The sequence below is a fragment of the Corylus avellana genome, chromosome 1 (genome assembly GCF_965113065.1).
Source record: "Corylus avellana chromosome 1, dhCorAvel1.hap1.2, whole genome shotgun sequence".
Taxonomy (NCBI): Eukaryota; Viridiplantae; Streptophyta; class Magnoliopsida; order Fagales; family Betulaceae; genus Corylus; species Corylus avellana.
The window spans coordinates 41,956,870-41,971,240 of record NC_142490.1 but is presented as its reverse complement, the minus strand read 5'-3'; the positions used below and the strand labels follow the sequence as shown (position 1 = coordinate 41,971,240).

At 33.7% G+C, this 14,371-nt stretch overlaps 1 pseudogene; it reads left to right on the top strand.

Moving 5' to 3' along the window:
- The first annotated feature begins 1,250 nt into the window (after positions 1-1,250).
- On the top strand, positions 1,251-3,693 carry LOC132172246 (L-type lectin-domain containing receptor kinase VII.1 pseudogene; annotated as a pseudogene).
- The last annotated feature ends 10,678 nt before the right edge of the window (positions 3,694-14,371 follow it).

The following is a 14,371-nucleotide window of genomic DNA, read 5'->3' as shown; positions in this document are numbered from 1 at the left end:
TTAAGTCAAAAAGTGTTTTCTGGCAAAAGCTTCAGTCAAAAGTGCATTTTGGTCATTTTTAGGCATTTGAAACCCTTAAATGCGTTTTTAAATTTTTTTTATCAAATGAGTACTTTTTTTTTTTTTTGTTCAAACAGACTTTTTAAGTATTAAACGCACTTTTAAACTCCTCAAAAACAGTCCCAAACACTCCCTAAATCTAAAGCCTACACAAAACAACAGAAGAATAAAAGCAATAACAAAAGAACAACAAAACACCCAGATCTCTTTTTTGTGTGCTATCTTTGTATTTCTGACAAGCTTTTTGCAGCACAAATCTCTACAGGTGGGTTTTTTTTATTACAAATCTTTACTTTTTTGAAGCAATAATCTCCTAATTTATAAATTGATAATTTAACCTGATGGACCCTAGTTTTTAGGATGCTCCTTGAAGGGAATTTCATTCAATACACGTGATGCTTCTAAGCATTTTTCAACGACTCTCCGACTGCCACGTTGGACTCCTGAATTGTCACACCTGTCCCCTTCGTCTTCCCATACACGCAAGGTGTCTTCCTTAGCACGCAAGCTTCAAGTCTTTCAGGTGCATTTCTTTCGCCGGCATTTGTTTGGATGTTTTCTCAGTCGTTCGTTTGTGGTGGTGGGGACTTGGAAAGCGTTCTTGCCCCTTCCGTGGCTCTTGACATTTGTTTCAGTAATCGCTTTCAACGACCCAAATAAATCAACTCATTTTTTACTATTTATTTGTATTCATAGCTCTGTAAAATTTGACCGTTGGATCATAGAAATGATGACATTGCTCCATTTTTTTTTTTTGAACAGAGCCTTATATTTACCCGCCACGTGATTGCATGAAGTATTCAACCATGAAGTATGAACGAATGATGGCGGTGTAAGATTGCATGTGGTTGCCATCTCTTTCAAAATTTTGCCCTCATCTTTTTAACTGCTCTTTTGAAGACCATTTCTCTGCAAAAGTTTTTTTTTTTTTTTTTTTTTTTTTTTTTTTTTAATTTTTTATTTTTTATCATGGAGAATGCAGATTGGCTAAAAACAATCAGGAAATGCTTGAATATATTTATAGAGTCAAGCAACCAGTTCAAAGTCTTCTTCCATTTGATAAATCTTCTATGAAAATGTTGAAAGATAGCCACCCGGCTACCTGCCTTGTGACGAAAAAAAATCAAACCCAATTAATATCTAATAAAAGTTGACTAAGAAAGTGCAATAACTCCTCATCAGCAGCTCATCTCTCTTCCATTCATTCTCTGTTTCGTTTTTCTTAGCTATTCCCCATGAAGAAGACTAAACACCAACAGCCTCTCCTGCTGTGCTTTCTGCTGCCCGTTTTCCTCTTCTTCCAATCCATATCGGCTGTTGATTTCGTTTTCAATGGCTTCAACTCCTCCGATATGTTACTCTATGGCCTGGCCACCGTTGAATCTCGTGTTCTAACGCTCACTAACAACACAAATTACTCAATCGGTCGTGCTCTTTACCCAGAAAAGATCCAGGCAAGAAATCCAAATTCTTCTTACGTGTATCCTTTCTCAACTTCTTTCATCTTCTCGATGATTCCTTACAAGAATATTCCTCCTGGGAATGGCATAGTTTTCATTTTTGTGCCCGTTACTGAAATCGAAGGCGCCAGCTCAGCTCACTATCAAGGCCTTTTCAACTTCACCAGCAACGGGAATGCCAATGACCATGTCTTTGGTGTCGAGTTTGATGTGTTTAGGAACGAAGAATTCGATGACATAAGCGCCAACCATGTTGGAATCGACGTGAACTCCCTCACATCAAATGCCTCACACGATGCCGGGTACTGGCCCGACGACCAAAGAAGCGACAACAGCAGCAAGGCTGATGATGAGAAGTCATTCAAGGAATTGAAGCTTAATAGTGGTGAAAATTACCAAGTTTGGATTGACTATTCAGATTCTTTGATTAATGTTACTATGGCTCCGGCAGGCATGAAAAGGCCTCGGAAGCCTTTGTTGAATGTTTCTCTTAATCTTTCTGACGTTTTTGAGGATAAAATGTATGTTGGCTTTACTAGTGCTACCGGAATGTTCATGCAAAGTCACAAGATTTTGGCTTGGAGCTTTAGTAATTCAAACTTTTCGTTAAGCGAAAATTTGGTTACCACCGGTCTGCCATCGTTTATTCTTCCAAAGGGTTCAATATTTCGATCGAAAGGGTTTATTGCAGGATTCACAGTGGGAGGTTTCTTCGTTGTTGGTCTTTGTGCTCTGTCTGCTCTGTTTTCGATCAAGAGGAAGCGAAGGAGAGCTAGGGAGAGAGAGGAAATGGAAGAATGGGAATTGGAGTATTGGCCACACAGAATGTCTTATCAAGAAATTGATGCGGCCACAAGAGAATTCTCAGAAGAAAATGCGATTGGAAGTGGAGGGAATGGGACGGTTTATAAAGGTGTTTTAGCAGAAGGGGCAGAGATTGCAGTGAAATGCATTTCACATGAAAATGATGGGATGAGAGAATTTTTGGCTGAAATTTCAAGCCTTGGGAGATTGAAGCATAGAAGTTTGGTGGGGTTGAGAGGGTGGTGCAAGAGAGACATGGGGAACTTCTTTTTGGTTTATGACTATATGGAAAATGGGAGTTTGGACAAGTGGGTGTTTGAATGTGATGACAGGAAGATGTTGAGCTGTGAAGACAGAATAAGGATTTTGAAAGATGTGGCTTCAGCAGTCTTGTACTTACATGAGGGGTGGGAAGCAAAAGTCCTACATAGGGACATTAAAGCCAGCAATGTGTTACTTGACAAGGACATGAACGGAAGGCTAGGGGATTTCGGATTAGCCCGAATGCACGACCATGGTCAAGTGCCTAACACAACTAGGGTGGTCGGGACCGTCGGATATTTGGCACCAGAAGTGGTTAGTAGTGGGCGGGCATCGGCTGAAACTGATGTGTTCGGATTTGGTGTCTTGATTTTAGAAGTCATGTGTGGAAGGAGGCCTATAGAGGTAGGGAAGCCACCTTTGGTAGATTGGGCATGGCTATTGATGGTACAAGGGCAATTAATGAATGCCATTGATGAGAGATTGAAGGGAAGAGGCGAGTTTGATGAGGAAGAAATAGACAGGGTGCTTCACTTGGGCTTGTTGTGTGCTTACCCTGACCCAAGTTCCCGCCCAACAATGAGACAAGTAGTGAGAGTGTTGGAGGGGAAGAAAGAGGTGGAGGTTGAGGTTGAAAGTGAGGATATGGATGCATACTTGCTCCAAAGAATGAAATCCATGGGTAGGTGGTCTGAGATTCCACAAAATTTTGGGTCTTCATCACACCCAACATTTGAAGATATTTGGCAGTTCAAGTCTTCATCCATGACTTTCTCTTGGTCCAATTCTATGGCGGAGGGCAGATGAATCTGTCATCTCAGAAGCAACGGAAGATTTCCTCAAAACGCTTGGGGATTGGCTTCCAAACGTTGGCAAATATTCATTTGGTAAGTTGCGCCTTGCTTTATGACTCTGACCAAGAAGACGGTATGGATCTAGACATGAACATGGTGTCCATTTGAACAAAATATTGAGGGAATAGTTTTGATTAGCTTATACCAAAACTCAAAACCTTTCCATTCGATTATATAGAGGAGTGTATCCATTTATACTTTGTAGTGTTAACTGTACTCTTGAATTTACAGGTAAGAAATGATATAGACGCTAAAATGTGAGTGCATGTGTGATTTTTATGTCTTATAAAGAAAAATAGTTGTTAATATATCTAAGCGAACCAAAGCATATTAGCATATTCTCTTTGAAACAATTAATATCAGAGCTATTAATAGGCATATTTAGATGAATTAGGTTTGTTTTCTTTCCCTGCAAAAAGAAAGAAGAATAAAGTGATCCTACACTATTCATTTTGGCATGCTGCAATTGACTCTGGTTTTGAGCACCAGTTGCATGCTTGAATACCAATGACATTTCTTGAAATGCAGGTTCTTTTTGTGGTTATTTTCATTCACTTGCATTTAATTAAAGGTTATTTTATTAGTTAGAATTAGATCAATTCCCTCCTCTTAACATTAGTGGTTGAAGGACTTGAATTGTTTGTGGTCCATTTGAAGAATTTGAAGAATAGAACTGAGAGTAGGAACAAATCCAATGTTAGAGAAATAAGATGTTTGTTCCCTATAATTGAGTCATATGTAACATGTTTGGCACATGCTTGGTATACTTACCTTGGTGCTGGACCGCTGGTTTGGTCCTCCATGTATATCTTCAACTGTCTCATTGTTTAAGGCCTAATAGTCAAGAAAAAACCTCCAAATACTTTCCTCACTAACAGCAGTGAAGAAGAAAAAGGGGCTCTGACAGGGTTTTATGATTCCAGTCTGCAACGTTTTCCTTACCAACTTCTCTATCTCTTCCTTCTGGAAAAAGGGATAACTATGGGGTCTGATTGTGATGATTCTGTGATCATGGTTCCTATGAGGTTGAAGGCCTTTAGGCTCTGCAAATTTTCTTATTAGATAGTCCATTTGGGGATTTGGGTCTTGGTCTAGAGAAGATTTAGGGCCCCTTTGGTTTGCGAAATAGACCCCGAAATAAAATGACTATTTCTATGGAATAAACCCCAATGGATGGCCAGCCACCTACAAAACGCCCTAGGGTGGCGCTACCACCCTCGGAGGGCCTCGCAGTGGACCAGCGAAGCCCTTTAGGGGTGGTGCGGCCACCCCATGGCCATCGGGGGTGGCCCTCAGTGAGAATCCTTGGTGGCCTAGCCACCCCGATTCACATTGGGGGTGGCCAAGGCCACCTCCGATGGCCCACGCCACCCCGGAATCTCACCGGGAGTGGCTTTGGGGGTGGCTGGCCACCAATTGGGGTTGTCGGCGACCACACGTTTAAACTTTTTTTTTTTTTCTTAAAAAAAATAAAAAAAATTGAGATTTGAAAAAACTTAGAAATTAAATGGGTTTTTTAGTAATCTTAGTTTAATTTCAATTATGAAATATGTGTTGCTACCAAACTAGAGAATTAGAATAACTAGCACATAACCCGCGCTATGCGCGGGATTCTTCATTATAATTTAATTTCAAAACTTAAACGCATCTCATCTTAGTTTTCATTATAAGTTAAAATGGGTGTGTGAAAATACATACTGAAGGTTATACACCAGTAAATTACTGAACATTTAATGCAATCAATTTTTTTTTTTATTATTTTTTTTAAATGTACCAAACATCTACTTAATTAAAAGTATAAAAGAAAAAACAAATTTCAAGAATGACACTTGAATTTTAATGATCAAAATATTAATAGAAAATTAGTAAGAAACTTTGATATTGTTGATATGATACTTATTATATTGTAATACAAATAAAACCCATAAAGTTCTAATAATTTCAGAAAAAATACTGAGTAAAATAAACAAAATCTTCTCTCTTCTTTTTTAATACAAAATAAAGCACACATTTCACACAATATTTAATGCAATCAAATAAATTTCTTTCAACACTTCCAAAAAATGCTAGAAAATTCAAGTAAATCACAAAATAAAAAAAATAATAAAATATAATAAAATATTTAAATGAATTAAAACATAAAATCTTATTGGTGTGATACATATTATATTTCAATACAATGAAACTTTCTAGAGAAACAAACATAATAATTAATTTACAGTCGTGTAAAATTTATACATAGATACACAAAAATAAATCCAAAACTGATATGATAAGCGTTCTACAAAAATGAAGAAGAAGCATTTTGGAAGGAAAATTCTTTTTGGTTACCTTTTCAAAAATGAAGAAGAAGTATTTATGTATCTATTTATACATAGATACCCTAGCATATAACTTGCGCTATGGGCAGGGTTCTTTATTATATTTGATTTTAAAACTTAAACGCATCTTCATTTTTTTTTTTATTAATTACATGCTAAAATAGTCATGTTAAAAAATCAATCATCACTCTTTCAATAAAAAGACATGCTAAAGGTTATATTTAAATACAAATAAAATTCACATAATTATGAACATTTGAGAAAAAAAAATTATGAATACAAAATAAAACAAAATCTTTCAATCAAGATTTAATGCAATCAAATAAATCATCTATCTTATTTCAATATAAATAAAACCTATATAATTCTGAATATTTTTTTTTTTAAAAAAAGCAAAATAATATTGCTTTCAAAAGTAGAGAAAAAAAAAAAACTTAAAAATATGCTTGAAAATCTGAGTAAATTAAAAAAAAAAAAATCCATAAACATTCAAATGAATTAAAACATAAGACCTTTAATTTTAGTTTAATCTATATAAATTAGAATATGTAAAAACATTGTTGGTCTGGAAAAAGAAAAAAGGTTAAGAAGAATAATTACATTCAAGTTGAATTTTTAGGCCAATAGATTATGTTTTTGTTAATGTTGGAGAGTGGAGAAAGAGAAAGATAGAGATGGAGAGAAAAAAGAGGAGAGATATTAATGTTGGAGAGTGGAGGGAGAGAGATTTTTTTTTTTTTTTTGAAATTAAGAGAGAGAGAGAGAGAGAGAGAGAGAGATGTTGAATGAGAGTGAAAGACTTGGAGAGAAAAAAGAGAGATAGATGTGGAGAGAGAGGAAAAAAAGGAGAGAGAGAGATATGAACCGGTTTAAGAGAGAGAGATGTGGAATGAGATTGAATGACTTGGAGAGAAAACGAGAGAGAGACGAAAAAAAATAGAGATAGAGAGAAATCAAAAATATGAACCGTTCAATTTTTATCTGTTCACTTTTTAAAATAATGAGTTAAAAAATCGGTTTAGTCTTTAAAAAAATTGATCTTTCAATCTAGATTTAATGCAATCAAATAAATCATCTATCTTATTTCAATACAAATAAAACCTATATAATTCCGAATATTAAAAAAAAAAAAAAAAAGCAAAATAATATTGCTTTCAAAAGTAGAGAAAAAAAAAAAAAAAACTTAAAAATATGCTTGAAAATCCGAGTAAATTACACCAAAAAAAAAAAAAATCCATAAACACTCAAATGAATTAAAACATAAGACCTTTAATTTTAGTTTAATTTATATAAATTAGAATATGTTAAAACATTGTTGGTCTGAAAAATAAAAAATAAAAAAAATAAAAAAAGGTTAAGAAGAATAATTACCTCCAAGTTAAATTTTTAGGCCAATAGATTATGTTTTTGTTAATGTTGGAGAGTGGAGAAAGAGAAAGATAGAGATGGAGAGAAACAAGAGGAGAGATATTAATGTTGGAGAGTGGAGGGATAGAGATTTTTTTTTTGAAATTAAGAGAGAGATGTTGAATGAGAGTGAAAGACTTGGAGAGAAAAAAGAGAGAGAGGAAAAAAAAGGAGAGAGAGAGAGAGATATAAACCGGTTCAAGAGAGAGATGTGGAATGAGAGTGAATGACTTGGAGAAAAAAAGAAAAAGAGAGAGAGAGACGTTGAGAGAGGAAAAAAAAGAGAGATAGAGAGAACAAAAATATGAACCGTTCAATTTTTAATTGTTCACTATTTAAAATAATGAGTTAAAAAAATCAGTTTAGTCTTAAAAAAAAAATTAGTTCACGCCACATGTCGCGATTTGATGGCACTTCAAAAGAAGGCTTCGGCTATTATATATGATATATGATATGATTTGATTTGTAGTATTTGTTTCCTTATTTGATTTGGACATTGATAATATTTAATTTATTAAATAATTTATATATAAAAAACTCTTAAAATATAATTTTTTTTGATAAGTAAATATATGGGTAGTACGGCTAAACTCTTAAAATATAATTAAATGTCATTAATTACGCTAATTTAATGACTGGTTTTTTAAGTAAGAACCGGTTCACTCTTAAAATACCGGTTCACAAATTATGTCTTAAAAAACCGGTTTTGGCATTAAAAGGATTAAAATAAAAAGGGGAGAAAGAGAAAGATAGAGATGTATTTGAGGAAAACTTGACCCCATAAAAGAAAAGGAGGACAAAAGGAAAAAATAGCATACCCGCAGTGCACACTCATTGACCCTCTTATATCATAAGAATCACTCCTCTGCTTCAAAGTGGGGTATCCACCAAAGTCCGAACCTCCAAATTCTCCATCTCTAGCTAAATTTTCCTCATAAATATACGTTAAGTTTTTAAGAAGTGGGGAATCAGAGGGGACCTTTGGCATTAAGGCAATGGCTTCTTCCACAGGAAGGTAACATACTGGACAAGCTGAAATATAAACAAGCAAAAAACTCAGCAAAATCATTAACATCACAGTAATAATAAGGTACATCATTGTGCACATACATCCTTGCCATCTTGGAACGTGTGAAGAACTAACTACATTTATGTGGAAATGTTGGGCAGTGATTGCTAAAATTTTCACCCCAAAACAAAAAGATAAGATATGTTTAAAGTTTTAAAAAGAAAATGTAGAACTTACGCCTTGGTCCGGTTCTTTTTCTATCCGCTGGTGGGGGAGGCAGCGTAAAAACATTACATGGATGCCCTGGAGGAAGCGTGTAGCCCAGAAAAACAGCAGGAGGAGGAGGAGGCAAGGTCAAATCTTGAACCACTCCCACTAGATTCGGCGAAGAAAGAGCGTCCCTTTCCACAGGGTTGTTCAAAGGTATGCTCTCGTTTACACCAATAGTTTGGACAGTCTCACTTTCTTGTCCATCTTCACCTAAAGATGCGCCAAAATGCATATATTATTTCCTCACACAAACTAAATCAAAATGGCAGACACTGACAGCCAAAAACAAGGATATCACAGAAAACAGCTTCTGCAAAGGCGGCATTTGGGTAGAGGCATATGAAAGCGGATTAAATTGAGCCAAATACAAGGAACAGATACAGAAAGCTCATGTCCATCAGGTAAATATCTACATCCTTGATTTTAACAATAAACTCTACATTGGAACTTCAACCACCAAACCCAGTATAGTCTATAAAAGAAGAAGAGAAATGAATGACTTGTACAAATAAAAACTCAATATTACTACAAATCCAAATCACTAATTGATTTTAATTACCATAAGCATCTCAGTAATGGGATGATAAGCCACAAATCTCTCTGCATATTAGTGAACTTGGAATTTAAAGGGTTCATTAATAAGCAAGTAAATGCTAGAACCAACTCTTTCTTCCTAAAAGTTGTTTCTATCTAGTCATATCCAAAAATTGATAGTGATACCGACTTTGTAATGTGCTTTTCACACTTGCAAGCATGCATCATTTGATATATATCAACATGTTTTGTAATATGTGGGGGTATTATATACTTTGCATTACATATTTATCGCACCTTTTAAATAAAAATTTGATTACGATTAACGTGACAGTATTATATGAATTGTCAGGTCAGTTTGTAAATTTATGAGGTATTTATTATGTGAATTTTTAAATAATTTAATTTGATTGTAGCTAATGTGACAGTTCTACATGCATGAGCTGTCATGCTAGTTTTATAAAGAATTGTAATAATTAAAAAGTTGTAATATCATAAGCATTTTTTTCATTAATTAAAAGAAGGGATGAAAACATAAACACTACATGCTAACGAAGACTAGCGGTTGATGAAGCTACCGTGCAAGCGAAAGCATTAAAGAGGGGTCTTAAGTGGATTGGATGTCTCGAATTAGGCTGTAAATTGAAATTATTAAATGTCAAACTTGAACTTTTAGCGTTGTTATTGAGTAATGCTAAAAACCATGCTTTTATCCCATAACACTATCTTACCCTAACCCTGCTAATATGGTAGTATCGATTTGTCCTTATTTATTTTTAATTTTTTTCTTTCTATAAGGGCTAATTGGCATTACCGTTTTTGCTATTAGTAAAATGAAATAATAGTGGGATAAAAGTGTAGGTTCTAACATTTTTTGTTATCTATTAATAAGATAGATGATAATTGAGTTAGCTGCTTAATGGTAGATAAAAGCGATATCCAGAATAAGTGAAGTGTTGGAAAGCAACAAGAATTATAGAGAGATAGACATGAATCCAATTGAAATAGACGTACTATTTGTCTTTTAACACTTGAGAGGAACATATGGCATCTTTTACATTAAGAAGAAGATTGTCATAAAATAATTAGCTTGCCTTGTGTTTATATTTGATGCCAAGTCTATGCTAGACAATGGCACCACCACCGCCCTCCATCTTGTCAGATAATGAAACGTTTCAATCCAAGTTTCTTGTTTTAATTATATGACAGCTTGAAATTTTATGATTAATCAATATTTTTGTTGAATTTTATGTTTATTTGTTATTTTCATTCCCCATGTCAGCAATTAAATGGGAAGAGGGCAGCATTAGATGCAGTGGTAAGGACCATAAGGCCGTCCTCTATTCTATGATCATGACAATCTATACTATGGTTTTTTTTCATGATCAAAATCATGAGCACCATGCCAGAATTGCTTGAAAATGTTTAATATATTGCTTAAAATGTCAATGTCCAAGACCACGACTCTATTATCTAGTAGGTTGCTCGAAGGTTTTGCTAAAATTTAAACTCGGTTTGTTTCAATATCAATGAGCGATAGAGAATTACGGTCGATAACTTCCAACAACCTCTAGCGGAGGTCCTTCAAGCTCTGGCATGGTACGAAATTTTAAAAAATTAGGCCATTGGGATAATTATTTGGTAAATTCATGGAGCTTGTAGTTTTACCAAATTGACATTGGGATAAACTATTATTGTAAAATAATTTATGTCCTTTAAGTGTTTGATTCACTTTACAGTGACTTATGACTCAATTTATTATAATGTTAAATATTACACTAACATTCCACTCACATTAATACTGAGCTCACATGACCGTACCCATCAGCCTTTATTTAAAAATAAAATATAAATCAAAGACTAATGAGCAGAGCCATATCCTTCAATGAGATGATGGCGTAATATTAAGTAGCATTACTTTTTTTTTTTTTTTTTACATGTCCACACAAGACGGGGGATGAGGGATTCGAACTAGTGACCTTCCCTTCATAAAGCGTGGTCTCCAGTCGATTAAGCTACCCATTGGGGACAAATAGCATTACTTTTAAAAGAAAAGAGAATCTCCCCTCCCAACGAACAAAGATATTATCCATTTTAAATAAAAATGGACACGATCAGGATTAATTGAATTATGATCATCTTTAGTTCATTTAAATTGAATAATATCTAATTAGTTATATTGAATATGTATTTTAGATAAAAATACCTTTTCAATATAACTAACCGAATATTATCTCGTTCAAATGAAATATCGACTTTACATAGATATGCTTACTTTAAAATTGGACAAGAATCATCGATCTTCGAAATTTGTAGTTTCGCAAATTACAAAATTTGTGCTGTTTTTAAGTATTAAACGATTTGAAAAATGCTACATATTTAAAAATGAACGCTACATATTTAAAAACGAACGTGTTATCAAGACATTCAAAATAAATTTTCCTCATCTTTATTTTTGCATAAATGCTTATATTTTAGAAGACCAAAAAACAATTTTTAATTCAAACATTTTATACAACATAAAAAAGCAAGAACATGATAAAAACATGCTTAACGAAAACATGTTACATATTCAATACGTGATATTTTTCAAGTTGTTTGATGTAAAGAAAAAAAAAAAAAGGTTATAAATTCTGTAATTCGAATTTCTTTTGAAATTGTTTAAAAAATGATTAACCATTTAACGTAGGCGGCCTTTCCGACAGTCGGCCGCCATTGGTCAAAGTAGGACGGCCGCCTCCTGTGAAGCAATATTTATATTTTAAGCAAGGGATCCATGGAGTCAATGTTATCTGCCTGGCGGCCACTAATTAAAGAAAGAAAGACTTGAAAACGCTGTCGGATTTGCAACAATGGAAAAGCATTTAATATATTATTCACTCTTTATCAATAGCTAGGAAATGAGGGGTAATAAGAGCTCTTGATTATATGTATCCATGTTCTTCTCGATTTCTTAAAGCTTATAAATGTGTTTCCAAATACAAAGCAGCACGCAAAACAAATTATTAATTATTAATTAGTATAGGTATTGGTGTAGGGCTTTATGGTTGCGCACATAAATTTTATAGATTTAGTGGTAATTTTCTTTTTTGACATGTTTCGCATAAGAAGAGAAAAAAGGAAAAGAGGGATTCGATTTACCTTAATGAGGTATAGTTTGCAGTCGATTGAGTTACCCATTAAAGACGATTTAATGCTGATTTTGAAAAGTGAAAGAATGAGAGAAAAACCATGAAATGATGTATTTACTATTTAGCCCTCATTTTTTTTTTTTTTTCATGCTTAAGTTTGCCGTAAACTTGACATGGGTTATTTCGTGGGTGGGTTTTTGGGTCAGCATTTTTAAGGTTTAGGGTAATAATTATTTTTGTCACGTCTTCTTAAATTTTTATTTTTAAATAAAATTAGTAGATATATTATTTTAATGTGATGTAGTAAAAATGTTGACGTTACACACACAAACAATGCAAAATTAACTATGGACTACGCCTCATGAAGCGGAAGTGACTTGTTCGAATCCTCCCTCCTTCTCCTGTGTGGACATGTAAAAAAAAAAAAAAAAAAAAAAAAGGCACAATTGACTGAAAAACCCCAAAAGGATATATTTCTAATTTATGACAAATTTAAGCAGTGAAGGTGAAAGTAAAATAATAATAATAATAATAATAATAATAAAATTAGGGAAAAATTTTAAATAGCAATTTATATTTTATGAAAATGAATGAATGTTATGTGGACTTTTATACATATGGTTCCATATTTTAATTGCCAGCATAATTAGTATGATGTCGATTGCCATGTCAATAGGCATGTTTTGTTGGGCAGTTAAAAACCGCTCCGTATTCACTATCTACTCATCTACATGGGTTGTAGGTGGATTTTCAGCTCATAATTTATACGGATTTTCAGCTCCTAATTCTAGCTCGAATACCATATGGTCCATATTCGCTATTCATACCTATGCAGGCAGATAGCGGAGTATGAGTATATAAATTTAAAATTAGTTTTGTTTTATAAAAAATAGTTTGTATTAAGTTTATACATATATGCATTTTTTTTATATATTATAATTCAATTTATAAATATTTGTATTGCTCAATGTTTACAATTCAATTTGTATTTTCATATTACAATTTACAAGTATTTAAGAGGGAATGGTTTTGATTAACTTAATCAAAACCAGAGTATTCGTATAATATTTATAGTTGAGTTACAAAGAGTTGATATTGATCCACAATACATTTAAAATGTGTAAGGTTTATCTGAACTAACAAAAGATAAAGATAAATAATAAATTAGTCTTTCTTATCCTTCTTCAAATCTTGAAATCTCTTCTACTAGTTTATCTGATATGCATGAGGGAGATGCATGTGTACAATTAAGTAGACTTGTATGAGATCAGAGAGTCTCGTGCTTGATCATAATTGTGATGCAGAAATGGAGTCTTTACTGTCTAAAGGTGATGTGGAAGTCTTCTCTAAAGGTGAGTCCTTAACAATAAAAGGCTTTAATAAAAAAGGCCATACAAATTAAGTTCATCATAAGAAGAAAAGAAAAAAAACAAAAACAAAAACAAAAACAAAAAAAAAAGCCTAAAAGAAGCCCGAAAGAGTCCAAAATACAAATTAAGCAGATGTCATGAGCGGTGAGTTCAAAAACAACGTCTGCACGTGTGCGGTTATGGGCGGATTCCACAAAGTGCAGATGCGAAATATGAGTATTTATCCACCTATATAATGAGATTTACACCCCTACATGTTAAAATGGTTGACGTGGAAAGTGTTAGATGGACTAACATGTTAATTTACAAGTGATTTGTAGTAAAAGCAAATGTAGGAAGTCAATTGCTTATATCTTCTGCATTTCTGGCAAATTTTCCTTTTCACTGTGGTACTTTTGGACTTTGGCATTATCTTCCTTTTTGAGTACAGGGATAATTTTTTTGTTTTAAAGCACCCTTATACAAATTACTAGAAGTAAATTAATGATGTCATACTCCTTGTTAATAATGTCTCTGAAGTCTTATGTTTGGGATTTTGTTGTTGAGAATAATATTTGTTTGAGAAGTCTGGTCTGACGAGCAAGTTTGGTGTACTTCTGAGTTTGGTTGAAATCTCGCGGGGAAATCTCTTTCATCTTGACATGTCTAAATGTATTACATTGTGCTATGGGTGTTGGCTTGGCTAACATTTTAAGAGGGGTCATTTTCATTCTTAATCCGAAAAGAAGAGAGAATAGAAAACCATTCGAAAATGCTTCCAAACATGAGGTTAGAAGCGGCCCATCTAACTAGACAATGTGCACAACAAAATAAAACCGAAAAGACAATATTTCAGTCTTGAGATGTTAGCACATCATGAGAAGTTTGGTGGCAGCATGATAATTTATCAT